At 42.8% G+C, this 13,427-nt stretch overlaps 1 protein-coding gene across 3 annotated transcripts in view; it reads left to right on the top strand.

The window, feature by feature from the left end:
- Positions 1-13,427, top strand: part of ALG14 (ALG14 UDP-N-acetylglucosaminyltransferase subunit) — a 102,598-nt gene that overhangs the window by 27,595 nt on the left and 61,576 nt on the right. The gene's annotated exons all lie outside the window — the stretch shown is intronic.

The following is a 13,427-nucleotide window of genomic DNA, read 5'->3' as shown; positions in this document are numbered from 1 at the left end:
GGTTAAATTACAAGACGAGAAATTATTTCAATTGTAGAAGCCTGAGACCATCTTAGAATGTTTTCAGTTGCAGAAAGGATTTAAGTGATCTGATTATTTTTTAAGGTTGTACAAAGAGGGTATAGGGATCATTTTGAGTTATGAATAATGGTTCATTTTTGGTTTTGTTTGAACATTTTCTGTGTTTTCTAAGTTATAATTAGAAAACAATGCAAGTTTTTTGTTTGTTTGTTTGTTTGTTTTGAAGAAACAAAGCTGAGAAGAGATAAAAGCCCCAGTGGAAGTAATAATTTTCTAAATAACCCACATATTATCAGCACTAATATTTTGGGACTAGTATAATTGTATTTTGGAAGCATATTAGTTTTTCTTTTACTTTAATAAATAGGGATCTTTTGGTTTCATCTTTTAGCCCAAACGTATGTATGATTCAGTGACAGTTTCGTGATTGCAGGATTTATCTATCAGTACTTCTGAAATTAGCATGACGTGCTTCCATTTAACAACACCTGCTATTTTCCACCAGGTGGGCTGCTGACTTCACACAGTGAACTAAGACTGTGTTTAATTAACTGCTGAGACTTCTAAATCTAATGCTAATGCATTTGGTGTCTCTCTTTCATAATTCCCAAGCAATTCTAAAAGAAATAAGTTTGTGAACTATGTAATTGCAGTTGTGGGGTTTTGTTTCCGTTTCTAAATTGTGTATTACAACTTATAGTTTAACATTTTTACCTTTTTAGAGTGTGACTAATGTATATATGCACTTTTCCTCTTTATAATGGACCTTAACTATATTCAGATATAGGTAAAAGTAAAAAAAAAATCTCTAATTTGGAAGATGATCATTCTAGATGCGTGAAAGATAGAAAGCATTTGAAATTTATTGCACACAGAGATCCTGTGATGTGGCTGTTTCAGTGAATAAATGATGATTTTGAGATAGATGTTATATATGGTTCTAAAGTATTTTAAGTAGCTTAATCTCTTAAATTCCTTCCCAAATCTTAGTTTTCCCATCCTCCATCTCTACAACAAAGGCATGTTAGGTTAAACTTTCTTTGAATCAGATTCTGAATTGATGGTATTGAAATAACTGTGAATAATGTCTTGCAGTTATTTCAGCTTTAAGGTAATTTGACCATTTTCCCTGTGCCAGTGAAATTTGTATGGGATTCTCACAACATGCAGAGCTAGTAACATTTTACAATACGGTGCTATTGTTTCTCTTTTAAAGCTAATTAAAGACATTCTAATAACCAGTGTTTGAATTTAAACATTTCCATAAATAGCATATTTTTAAAATGCATACTTATATTATGGGCCCAAACATACAATAATTTCTTTTTTGTTGTTGTCACAAAATCAGGATGTGGCCTGTTTCCCTTTATCCTTCCTTTTGCACAAATGGAGATTTTTTTGGGTCCCTTTTAGCCTTTAAGCACCAGGAAATAATTCTGGAGCCAGTAGTTGCAATCCCGCCAGGGACAACATAATTCTGAGCGCTACAAGTAGTGAGGATGACACGTGTTGGTTTTAGTCAGGATTGACCAATGAGCTGAGCACTAGAGGGAAGCAGAAGTGGAAGAGCGGGTGCAGAGGGTGTTCACTTGTCCTTCAAGGACGTGAAAGATGCTCGAGTCATGGTAGAGGGTGAAGTGCCATGAAGTGACCTACGATGAAGGAACCATGGGTTCCAGGCTGGGTCCTGCTCAGATAACCAGCTCTGTCACCTTGGGCGAGTTAGCCTCTCTGGACCTCAAGTCTCTCACTGTGAAACAAGGAGGCCTGGCTGAGATCAGAGATCCTCATCTAGCGTCCTTGATCCCACAGCTGGCTGTCAAGTCTGACTTGTCAAAGACAAGCAAGGCTGCTGTTCCAGGCCAGGCCGCCCTGGGACCTGTCGGCGCCTGCCTGGAATCTAGGTTTCCCAGCATTGCCTTTTCTGAGATTCCCAGTTGTCTTGCTCTGTCTGCCCACCTGCCAGGTGAATTCATTGGCCAAGTTCCCAGTACAAACCCCTGTCTATCCCATTTCAACCTGACAATTACCTGTACATATTCTCTAACACGGATATATTTTGTACTTAGAGAGTGTTTTACTGACTCACAAAATTATGCTCAAACCCGAACCACAATGAATAACGATATGCTCTCAGTCTGTTTCCCCTTTTACCGTTCACGCCCCTAAAAACCTGAGAGTCACCCCAAGCTCCCCAGCCTCCTTAAATCCCTGCTCCCCGCTGTTTGCCCTCTCCAGTCCTTCAGCTTAGTGTTGTAAGTATCCTTGAGGCCAGCGGTCCCCAACCTTTCTGGCACCAGGGACCAGTTTCGTGGAAGACACTTTTTCCGCGGGGGGCGGGTGGGGGCAGATGGCTCAGGCAGTAATGCGAGCGATGGGGGGCGGCCCGCTCACCTCCTGCTGTGCGGCCCGGTTCCTAAGAGGCCACAGACCAGCACCAGTCCGTGGCCCGGGGGTTGGGGACCCCTGCTTCAGGCCTTCAGCGTCATTCTCCTGGCGTCTTTCAGTGATCTCTCAAATGATTTTCCTCCTCTGGTTGAGCTGCCACCCTTCTGTCCATTCTCTTCGTCACTGCCGGAGTGGTATTTCTTGAAAGCAGATCTGATTACAGTACTCTCCTTTTTTTAGCATCCTTCAGTAACTCCTCTTTGCGTTTAGATTTGAGTACATACACTTTAGCATGGCTTTGAAGGCCCTGCCTCTCCAGCTCCATTTTCTGCTGCTCTGTCCTCTTTACATGCCAAAATATAGTTCCCCAGATATTCCATGCCATTTCATGTCTCTCTGCTGTGAACACGCCGGAAGAAACTTCTTTCCTCCTCTGCTACACCTGGTAAATCTCATATTCTTCCAAGTTGGGTAAAGTATCTCTTCTATAAAGCCTGACTGGGTTTATCAAAGTATAATTCATCATTTCTTACTTGGTGCTAACGTTATATTTAATAATGATGTCTCGTCGTATCAGTCTCTCTGATTGCAATTATTAGTTGTCCTGTGTTGTCCCACAAGACTGCAGTGAGTTCTTTATAAACGTCTTATTTACCCTTGTGCTCCTAGCCCAGTTCCTGTCACCTGGTAGGTGCTCTTGGGAGTGTATCTGTGCTCACAATGAAGAATACAGTTCTAATAGCCAGCGCTGTAAACACTTGTTGCATCTATGATTTTAATATCTTTTCCTTTTTAAGAAGAGGAAAGCAGTCTTTAAATTCATACCATTTTTAGGGACTTCCCTGGTGGTCCAGGGGTTAAGACTCCGTGCTCCCAATTGCAGGGGGCCTGGGTTCAATCCCTGGTCCGGGAACTAGGTCCCGCGTGCCGCAACTGAAGATCCTGCGCGTGGCAATCCCGTGTGCCACAACTAAGACCCGGTGCAGCCAGATAAGTAAAGAGCCCACGTGCCGCAACTAAAGATCCTGCACGTGGCAATCCCGTGTGCCACAACTAAGACCCGGTGCAGCCAGATAAGTAAATAATATTTTAAAAATAAATAAATAAATTCATACCATTGTAAAGCTAAAAGGAAGGGTATTTCAACTGCAAGTGACATAAAACTAAACTCAAAACTGGCTTGAACAATAAAGAGCATTTTAAAAAAAATTTTTTTTTGTTTTTTATTTTTTAAGTATTTGTTTATTTACTTATTTATGGCTGTGTTGGGTCTTCGTTTCTATGCGAGGGCTTTCTCTAGTTGTGGCAAGCGGGGGCCACTCTTCATCGCGGTGCGCGGGCCTCTCACTATCGTGGCCTCTCTTGTTGCGGAGCACAGGCTCCAGACGCGCAGGCTCAGTAATTGTGGCTCACGGGTCCAGCTGCTCTGCGGCATGTGGGATCTTCCCAGACCAGGGCTCGAACCCGTGTCCCCTGCATTGGCAGGCAGATTCTCAACCACTGCGCCACCAGGGAAGCCCCAAGAGCATTTTTTGACTTAACGAAATGGGAAAAATTCAGTGTTGTTTCTGGCAAGACTTGGTCCAGCTGCCCAGGGAGGCCACCAAGGATAGTGGTGTGTCTGCTCTATCCTCTGCAGCGTCCTCCTGTCAGACTCCCCAGTGCTGCCTCCAGCAGCTCCAGGCTCTTCCCTCAGGGCAGCAAAAAGCATTAGCGCCTCCTGGCTTCATATCTTTGCACTAAGGGTCTAAGGAAGAAGAAGCTCTCTTACAGCATGTAGGAGAGGGAGAGGTGAAGCTTCTTTTTCCCAGAAGTCCCGGCAAATGTCTCCTGCCTGATGGTCTCCGACTGGGTTATATTCCCATCTTTCAGCTAATCATCGTAGCCAGAGATGAGTGTTGTTCCATGCTGCTTAAGCCATTCCAGGCCTACTCTCGGAGCTACAGGTTAGGGGTTAAGGAGACAGGGGCTGAAATCCCACCAAAGCCATCTGGCTGAGAATGTGAGCAAGAGTGGGTTACCCAAAGGAAAAATTGGATTATTTCTGGCAAAAGAAAGGGGCAATAAAAGGCTGGAAAGAGGAATACTAATATTCATTAGGAAGGACTTTAGAAATCTTTTGCGCCAGACTCCCCTAAGTGTTTCAAGAACAAACTTCTTTTTTATTTCCCTGAAACCTGAGACCTCCAGGCAAGGAAGAGCTTCTCGAGGTAAAGTGAGGAGTGGCCCCAAGTCATGAGGCAGGCCTGGAACAGCGGTCTTTAAATTCATACCATTTTAAAGGTAAAAGGAAGCCTGTCTCTGACAAGACAGGCTTGAGAACCAGTTGTGGGATCCTGATGGCTAGTTGAGGATCTCTGATCTCAGCCAGGCCTCCTTGCTTCACAGTGAGAGACTTGAGGTCCAGAGAGGCTAACTCGCCCAAGGTGACAGAGCTGGTTATCTGAGCAGGACCCAGCCTGGAACCCACGGCTCGTTCATCCCAAGACACTTCATGGTACCTTGTCATCACCTACGTTGAAGTGAGCAGCTACCAAGTTCTTGAAGGACATGCATATAAAAACTTTTTTTGGGTGGTAAATTATGGTCATCTTGATTTCAGAATGATTGGGTGAATCATCCAACATGCTTTTACTATATATTGTACTCTTCATTATTTTAAAAAGAGCAGTTATGAAGGAAAACTGAAACCATTTTTGGTTGAATGAAATTTTACCATTTTCATTTTGTCTTGTTTCCAAGATTCTGCAATAGCGTGGCATTCACTAAATAATAAATGTATTGTACGTTTCAGTGTGTGGTAACAGCAGAGAATGACTTCATAGACCACTTGACCTGCTCTGTTGTGGTTTATGATGCCATTTGGATTCCTTGGTGGAATTATTTCCATCTAAATCACTACAAACTTCTGTTTAGTTTGTCACAAATCTAAAGCCAGATATGTTTGTGGTTTTCAGCAGTGATGTAATTCTGAAAGATACTGTGAAAGTTACAAGTTGTCATATACTATTAGCATTTAACTCAGTGTTTCACATAATTCCAGACAGACTAGAAGCCTGAAAAAAATCCATTTCTCCACGTTATTTGTTTTTACTCTTAGGCAGTCTACCTTTGCTGTCTGTCTTGCCACTGTGGGTTTGGTTATGCATCAATCAAGTACGTGTGGGGAACACTGGGAGGCTCTGTGGGCATACACAGTAATGAAGGACATGGTCCCTGCCACTTCCTAATTAGGAAGCTTGTATAGATAGATAGAAAGGATGTTTCATTAACTACATGGTGGAGAGACAATAAGAGAGAAAGAGCCTTTCTTCTCTTTTATATGACTGCCAATTGTGTGAAACAGACTGGATCACGTTGCAAGATACGCACATACTGCAGGGTATACACATTGACTTGCACAAAAAGCAAGGACTCAACTAAAGCATACTTTCCCAGTCGGCTGCCAGGTAGGAGCAACAGCAAAACAGCAGAACTTGCCAGAAGGGACTTAAGGGCCTAAGGTTCAACAGAAAAGTCTGAAGATTTCTAAGCCCCTGTATTTTTTTTTTTTTTCTGATTTTTTTTCCCCAGAGAGGCTCGCGGGCAGAGGAGGGAGTCATTGGTGACAGTGGTAGGTGGGGGAGTGGTGCCAAACCTACAGCGCGGAGCAGAGCACAAAGCACAGAGAGGTGGGAGGAGGCCAGCGGCCCAATTCCCATAGAGCAGGTAGAGACACAGCACACTCAGGGGGTTGAAGGCTGTAGATATATAGGGCTGGTGAGTTACAAAACAGAGAAGGGAAAGGAAATGGGTCAGGATGGGTGGTTGGCTATCACAGAAACCACAGGCGGCGGGGAGCACAGCTCCAGAGGAAGCCGGTTCAGCTCACTGTGTGTTGGAGGGGGCAGGCTTCTCAGCAGGGAGGCACAGGGACCGAGAACGGCCTTCATGAAGGCGAGTCAGCAGCCTATTTCAGGACACGTGGAAAGCCTGGGTTCAGGTCCCGGCTCTACCACTTGCTGGCTCTGTCCCCGTGGGAAGGTTCAGATGCCTCACCTGTGAAGTGGGAAGGTTCGATTAATTGGTCTCTTACATTCCTGAGATGTTATGAGATAAGGAATTAGCATCTTCCCCAGCATAGACCACAGACTGAACTTCTAGAAACTGTAGTGACAGTCATTTATCTATTCAGCGAGTAGTGGTGAGCACCCATGACGTGTGAAACACCAATTCTGCGCGTCAGGGTCACAGCAGGCAGCGAGATGAAGTCCTTTCCTCTCAGGGAGCTCACGTTCTGGGGAGAGAGGCAGACAGCAATCAGACAAACTATAAATGAGCAAGTTAATTTGAGTTACCAGTAAATTGCTGTGAAGATGGTAAAATAAGACAGTGCGGTGGAGGGCAACCATGTTTTGGGGGTAGGGGACGGTGGGGGAGAGCTGCATCCTCTCTGAGGAGATGATGTTCAAGCGAGACCTGACTTGCAGGAAGGAGCTTCCTATGAGACAGTCTGGGAGCAGGGCAGACAGCTCAGAATGAGCAGAAAAGGCCCTCAGGAAGGAATGAGTCTGACACATTCAAACAGCAGAAAGAAGACCCGTGTGGTTGGAGGGAGCGAGCAGGGAGCGGCTAGAGACATAAGCCAGCGCCAGACTACATGGGACCTTGGAGGCAGTTGTAAGAAACCTGAACCTTATCCCAAGTGCAGTGGTGAGCCTTTGGAGGGTTTTAAGCGGGAGAAAGAAAGATCTGCCGTACATTATAAAAAGATCGCTCTGGAGATTCTGTAAAGAATAAAATGAAGGGGAGCAAGAGGAGAAGCAGAGACGACTTGAGAGGCAATTGTAATAGTCACAGTGAGAGGTGGTGATGGCTTGGACCATGAGAGTAGCGGAGATGTTGGGAATAGGTGGGCAGGTAGGAATGTGTGTAGAGGTTTTGGAAGAAGGAAACATGGGGGCAGTTTTTATAGACATACTGTTTTTATTAGTCTGTACCTCTGCCTTGAGGAAACTGCTCCTGACCCTCTTTTATGTCCTATTAATGGGATGCAGGGCACAAAGGATGCTTCATCCATCATTCTACCCCCTGACCCCTATCACCAGACCCAACATTTGGTTTCAGAGTGGCTCCCACCAACCCTCGTCCCTGCCAGTCCCAACATAGATCTTCATGATCTTCACATCTATTCAGGAAACCTGTTTATGATAGGTTCTACTGTTCATTTGTCGATTTCTGGCTTGGGAACACAGGAATAGCATGTTTTGGTGGCAAATATGATAGTTCAGTTTTGAGTTGTTACAGAAAAGCCTAGTGAATAGAGGAATACCAAAACGAGTATGCATTTCTTGCCCCAGTAGAATGGATTATTGAGGGCCAGTTTAGCAGCCCACAGTATTTCTAAAAGGAAGAGCTTTCCCTGGGTCTCTATAAGAATCCAGGAAAAGACTGACCCTGCTTGGGTCATGTGGCCACTCTGAAACTAAATGTTGGGTCTGGAGATGGGGCTCAGGGGGTAAAATGATGGATGAAGTATCCTTTGTGTCCTGCATCCCATTAATAGCACATAGAAGAGGATCAGGGACAGTTTCCTCAAGGCAGAGATACAGACTAATGAAAATAGTATGTCTATAAAGGTGCCTTCACTTGGTTTTCTCTAGATGCCACAACCCCTAGGAATGCCTGGTCATAGCCGAGCCTGAATTGTAGCTCTCTGAAACTCTCTCCCATTCCTTTGTCTTCAAAGGAACTTTAATGAAGACCAAAATACAGGCATTCTATTGATAATTTTTCCTCATTGACTTCTTTATATATTTGATTATCTTCTAAAACTATATAAAGTAATAAAAACTCTCCTAAGATTTTGTCATGGCCTGGCTCTCAGTATTTCTCCTAGGTGATACAGGACATCAGAACCCTAGCACCAACTTCTGTGTATCAGGCATAGCTATTCTGAGGGCTCTGTCCCTATCAAGATGGCCCCAGGTTTCCATCCACTTGAGTGCACCCCTGCATAGCAGGTTTAATACAGAACCAGTGGGCATAGAATTTTTCAAGAAGTTTTAGGTGTACAGTGGAAGGCTCTGCTCGCTTTAACCTAGCAGACTGCCTTTCCCTCTGTGCTCAGACCTCAAAGCCTCAGGACACTCTTCTCTCATGGACTTATTTTCTGGGGAGAGGACCCACAAGGGCTGAGAAGTTCCTTGAAGCCCTCTAGGCTGTGTATCTAGGACACATTGATGGGGAGGGGGCGTTTGTCTTTGGTTCCTTCTCATCTCCTCTTAGGGTTTGGTGCCTCCTGGCTCTGGCTCTTTATAAACTCTCAATACCCTGCTTTGCTCTGGCATTTTCCCTCTTGCCCCAGGAATTCCATCCATTCAGTTCAACCCATTTATTGAGTGGACCTTACAAATAAGGCCCCAGTTTAAGCACTGTGAAATTACCTCCTTTGTGTCCTTTCTGCATTCCCAGTCTAAGAACATCTCAGCTAGGTGACAGGAAGATTGAGTTATTTTATATTAATATGCAAAAACATATTGAATCATTTATTCAATAAATATGTATTGTACACCAACTGTAAACCAAATACTCTTACAAGCACTGAGATTGCAACGATTAAAGTTCCTGGCATCCTCAGGTAAGTTATATTCTCGTGGAGGTATCAGTAGATAAACATATAATATGCCAGTAGAGGAAATAGAGTAATTTTAAAACAAAAAGCAAGCCTGGTGATGGAGGAGAGAGGAGTGTGCATACAGGTGGGAGGAGCAGGGTTATTTAGAAAGGTCAGTCGGGAAAGGTGCCTCTGAGAACTGATCTGGTGGGGGAATGGGTGGGAAGAGACTTGGATTTGGAGAGAAATCTCTTTTTTGGTAGGATTTCCAGTTCCCTGAACTTATTATCAAAACGTCATAATGTGGCGAAGACTTAGATGGGGTTTGGAGGTATAGGCCTCTCTAGCATAGAGCCATAAGCCAGAGAGGGGTACCATATGGACCCTCCCCCCGTCCCCGGTCTCCTGCCAGTCAGGGTCATGGTCTGACCCCTTGCCTGGCTCGATCCTCACCGCCCCCATTTCCCCACGCTGGTCACCAACTCTCTGTTTTCCTGTTTATCTCACTGGTAGGACTTCCAGCTTGGCTTTCTTCCCAGCTACCACTTAGACTCTTGTCCTTGATGGTAATGTAGATTCTTGCATCACATTGCCTTGGGCTATTCTGAGTAAATTTCCTTACCTATCACTAGGAAGAACCTACTCATTGCCCACCCTGTGGGTAACCATATACTTCATCATTTAAATTGGGATACTTCTGAGAGCAGAAGGGAGTGCTATTAATAATTATGCCAGAACTACAGGTATAAACTGGGACCATCCTGTGCAAACTGAGTGGTGGGTCACTGTATGCATGAGGTCATTGGCTCAGTTAGCTCCAGCCCACAAGTGGAACCAAGACTCCCCTCCCCAGCCTAGCATCTGATCTGAACGCTGAGGTTGGGCTCCTTCCATGGTGCAGCCAGAAGTCAGAAGACAGGTCATCACTCTTCAGTCACTACCTTGTTTGCTCACCCTCAGGCCTGTTTTTCTAGTCTCCATCTAGGAGGACCCTCAGGTCGCACCCCAGAACATGCCTCCACTAGTTTCCGTCCTTCTGGGAATGGACTGGAGACTTCCGGAACCCATTTTCTCTGCTTCCACAGGCTGCTCCCCGGGACGAGATGTAGACTTTTCTTCCATGTCCAAGTCTAAGAGAGCTGTCTCTAGACCCTTGTGTAGGCCCTACAGGCTTTTGTGTTTGGCTCTCTGGAGCTCAGATGGAGTCAGAGGAGCTGGGCTTCCAGAGCCAGAGTCAGACTGACCACCCCTTCCAGCCCCTCAGGACACTAAAAATACCCAAAAATATTGTTCATTGCTTCTTTACATAGCTATAAGCAAAGAAGATGTGGTGTGTATATATATATAATGGAATGCTACTCAGCCATAAAAAAGAATGAAATAATGCCCTTTGCAGCAACATAGGTGGACCTAGAGATTATTATACTAAGTGAAGTAAGTCAGAAAGAGAAAGACAAATACCATATGATATCACTTATATATGGAATCTAAAATATGACACAAATGAACTTATCTACGAAAAAGACTCACAGATATAGAGAACAGACTTGTGGTTGCCAAGGAGGAGGGGGTAGGGAGAGGGCTGGATTGGGAGTTTGGGATTAGCTGATTCAAACTGTTATATATAGAATGTATAAACAACAAGGTCTTACTATATAGAACAGGGAGCTACATTCAGTATCCTGTGATAAACCATAATGGAAAATAATATGAAAGAGAATATGTATAACTGAATCACTTTGCTGTACAGCAGAAATTAACACAACATTGTAAATCAACTAAACTTCCATAAAATAAAATTTTTTAAAAGTTATATACTCACAGCTTTAAAAGATTCAAGGGACATGGTAGACACCCGTGGTTTTTTGAAGAAAATATTACAGATATTAAGATCAGGCCTCAGATTTTTGAAGTAACATTGAAAAAACCTTTATAATGGGACACTATTGGGTTATTTTTACTATAATAATACTGACATCTTATTGGGTTCAAATGTATTTTGTAGTACAGGTCCACAATCTCTGACCTGAAATCCTAGAAAGCTCGGAAAACTGAGGGAGAAAAAAAAGTTCCAAGTTTGTCACAAGTTTATTTGACAGTAAAACCTGGTTTGAATTGGCATGAGGAGTATAGTCTTTATCCCACTTAGTGTGAATGTTCGTGTTTTGCTATAGAAATGTTAATATGTTTGGTTACTTCTCCAAACTTCAGCGGTGGATATTATGTAATATATGGTATATGTCCTGTATTACCTGATCGAAACACTTCCGATCCAAAAGGTTTCTGATTAGGCATTTTAGCTCTATAGTGCTGAAACCAAGCAAGACCTCATGTACCCACAGTGCAGAAAGCCAAACTCTGACAGCCAAGAGTTTGCAGCAAAGTAAGGGTTTATTGCAAGGGGCCAAGCAAGAGTGTGGGAGACAAGCCTCAGATCCATTCCCACTTGGTCTGTTGAGTTAGGGATTTTTTTTTTTTTAAAGGGATGAACAAAGGCTGGGATTAATTGTCTTGTGACATTTCTTAATCATAGTTTCGGGAGTCGGGATGTTCTGGTTTATGAGGCTCAGACCAGGTGGTCCGTGGCTTGGGGGTCCATTAGCTCATCTTGCCCTGGAGAAACAACCTGGGTTTGTACGTTAATGATGATATATATAATAGCAATTTTAGTACATTAACGATGTTATGGGCAACAGCAATTTTAGTCATCTGACTCTGGTGGATAAGTGTTCAGTTAGCACAGGATAGAGGTCAGAGGGGACAAGAAAGGGAATAGAGAGATAATAGATAGAGAGATTAATCATAAACTCAGTAAGGAAACTCAGTTTTAGGGGGGCTCAGTTTCAGTACTGTTTTACCCATTACATGTTTTTAAATTAATAATCTCCACAAATTAGGCAAGCACAAGCTTCCAACAAGATTCCTTACAAGTTTGCCCCCTTTTGGATACTGCTGCTTGTATGGTCTATAGTTTGGGAACTATTCAGTATTATTTTAGCTGAACATTTAGTACCTTAATCCTTTGGAAGAAAAACCATTGATATAATAAATGATTAATAAATAAATAAAAATAGTGAATAACATATTGAGTCCAGATCTTTCTTTCCCCACTGATGTAGTATGGAAGGAAGAGGGAATATCCATCACATGTGAAACAGAGTGGTCACATGTGCAGCCCGTTTTCGTTTTTATAGGAGCTACACAGATGCCCTCCTGGAGCATAACAGAAGCCTCCACACAAAATCTCACACCTTTTTCTAAATTTGAAAAAAACGTAGGACCAGTAGTTTTGTGTCTTCCACTGGTTTAGGAAAAGGTTTTTCTGTTCTTTTCTCTAGGAGCATATCGTTCCTCAGGGCCAGAGGTGGGGGGATGGGGAGAGGAATGTATTAGGTATTTAGTCCTTTACTCTCCGACTTGACTTAACGTTTGTGGTAGCCAGGCTGCGAGAAACTCCCAGTGATTCTCACCTTCTGGTGTTCAGTTCCCTGTGTAATCCCTTCCACATCAAATATACAGTTTGTGGCAAACAGGTCCAGATTTTCTTCATGAAAATACTGATATGTGTACCAATGTGTATACAAACACATACAGCTGTGTGATTTGTTAATACATGCTGGATCATATTAAGCATACTGTCCTGCAACTTGTATATTCACTTTAACAACTTATCTGGGCACATCTTCCATATCTGTTCATATAAATCTATGTCATTTGTTCATGTGTCTCCATATATTTTATTGTATGGACTTCTCCAATCCCTGTTGGAGGATATTTGGGCTGTTTCCAATTTCCACAAATACAAACAGTGATAAAGTAGATAGCATGTGGGTAAGTCTGTGGGATGTATTTCTGGTAGCAGTAATGCTGGATCAAAAGTAGACACACTTAAAATTCTGATAGATATTCCTAAATTGCCCTCCCAAAAAGTTGTGCTAATGTGTTTGCCCAGGGAATGTAAATGTCTATTTCCCTACATCCTCAAAAATGCTAAGTATCCACAATCTCTGCCAGTTAAGTAGGTGAAAAATGACTCATTGCTTTCTTTTGTGTTTAATTGTTAACGATCTTTTCAAATGTTTATTGGCTGTTTGTGTTTCTTCTGTTTGGAATTGTCTGTCCATCTCCTTTAAGGCCCATCTTGATACTAGGTTACTTATACTGATTTGTAAGGACTCTTTGTATATAAGTATGTTAAGTTCTTTGCCTGAAACATATTTTATAGAAAATTTCCCCTAGCTTATTGTCAACACTGACTTTAACATTTTGAATCATATTCAGGAACTTTTTGTCATAACCCAGTGATGTGTGTTGTATAAAGCACAAAAAAGCCTTTATAACTTAGTTTAAAAATATTTCCAATGAAAATTAAAATTGAGAGAGCATTTCCTGTTTGTACAAATGTTAACTGTTACTAGGTTTA

Source organism: Eschrichtius robustus, chromosome 3, assembly GCF_028021215.1.
Source record: "Eschrichtius robustus isolate mEscRob2 chromosome 3, mEscRob2.pri, whole genome shotgun sequence".
Classification (NCBI taxonomy): Eukaryota; Metazoa; Chordata; class Mammalia; order Artiodactyla; family Eschrichtiidae; genus Eschrichtius; species Eschrichtius robustus.
This window is presented reverse-complemented; position numbering and strand designations above follow the sequence as displayed.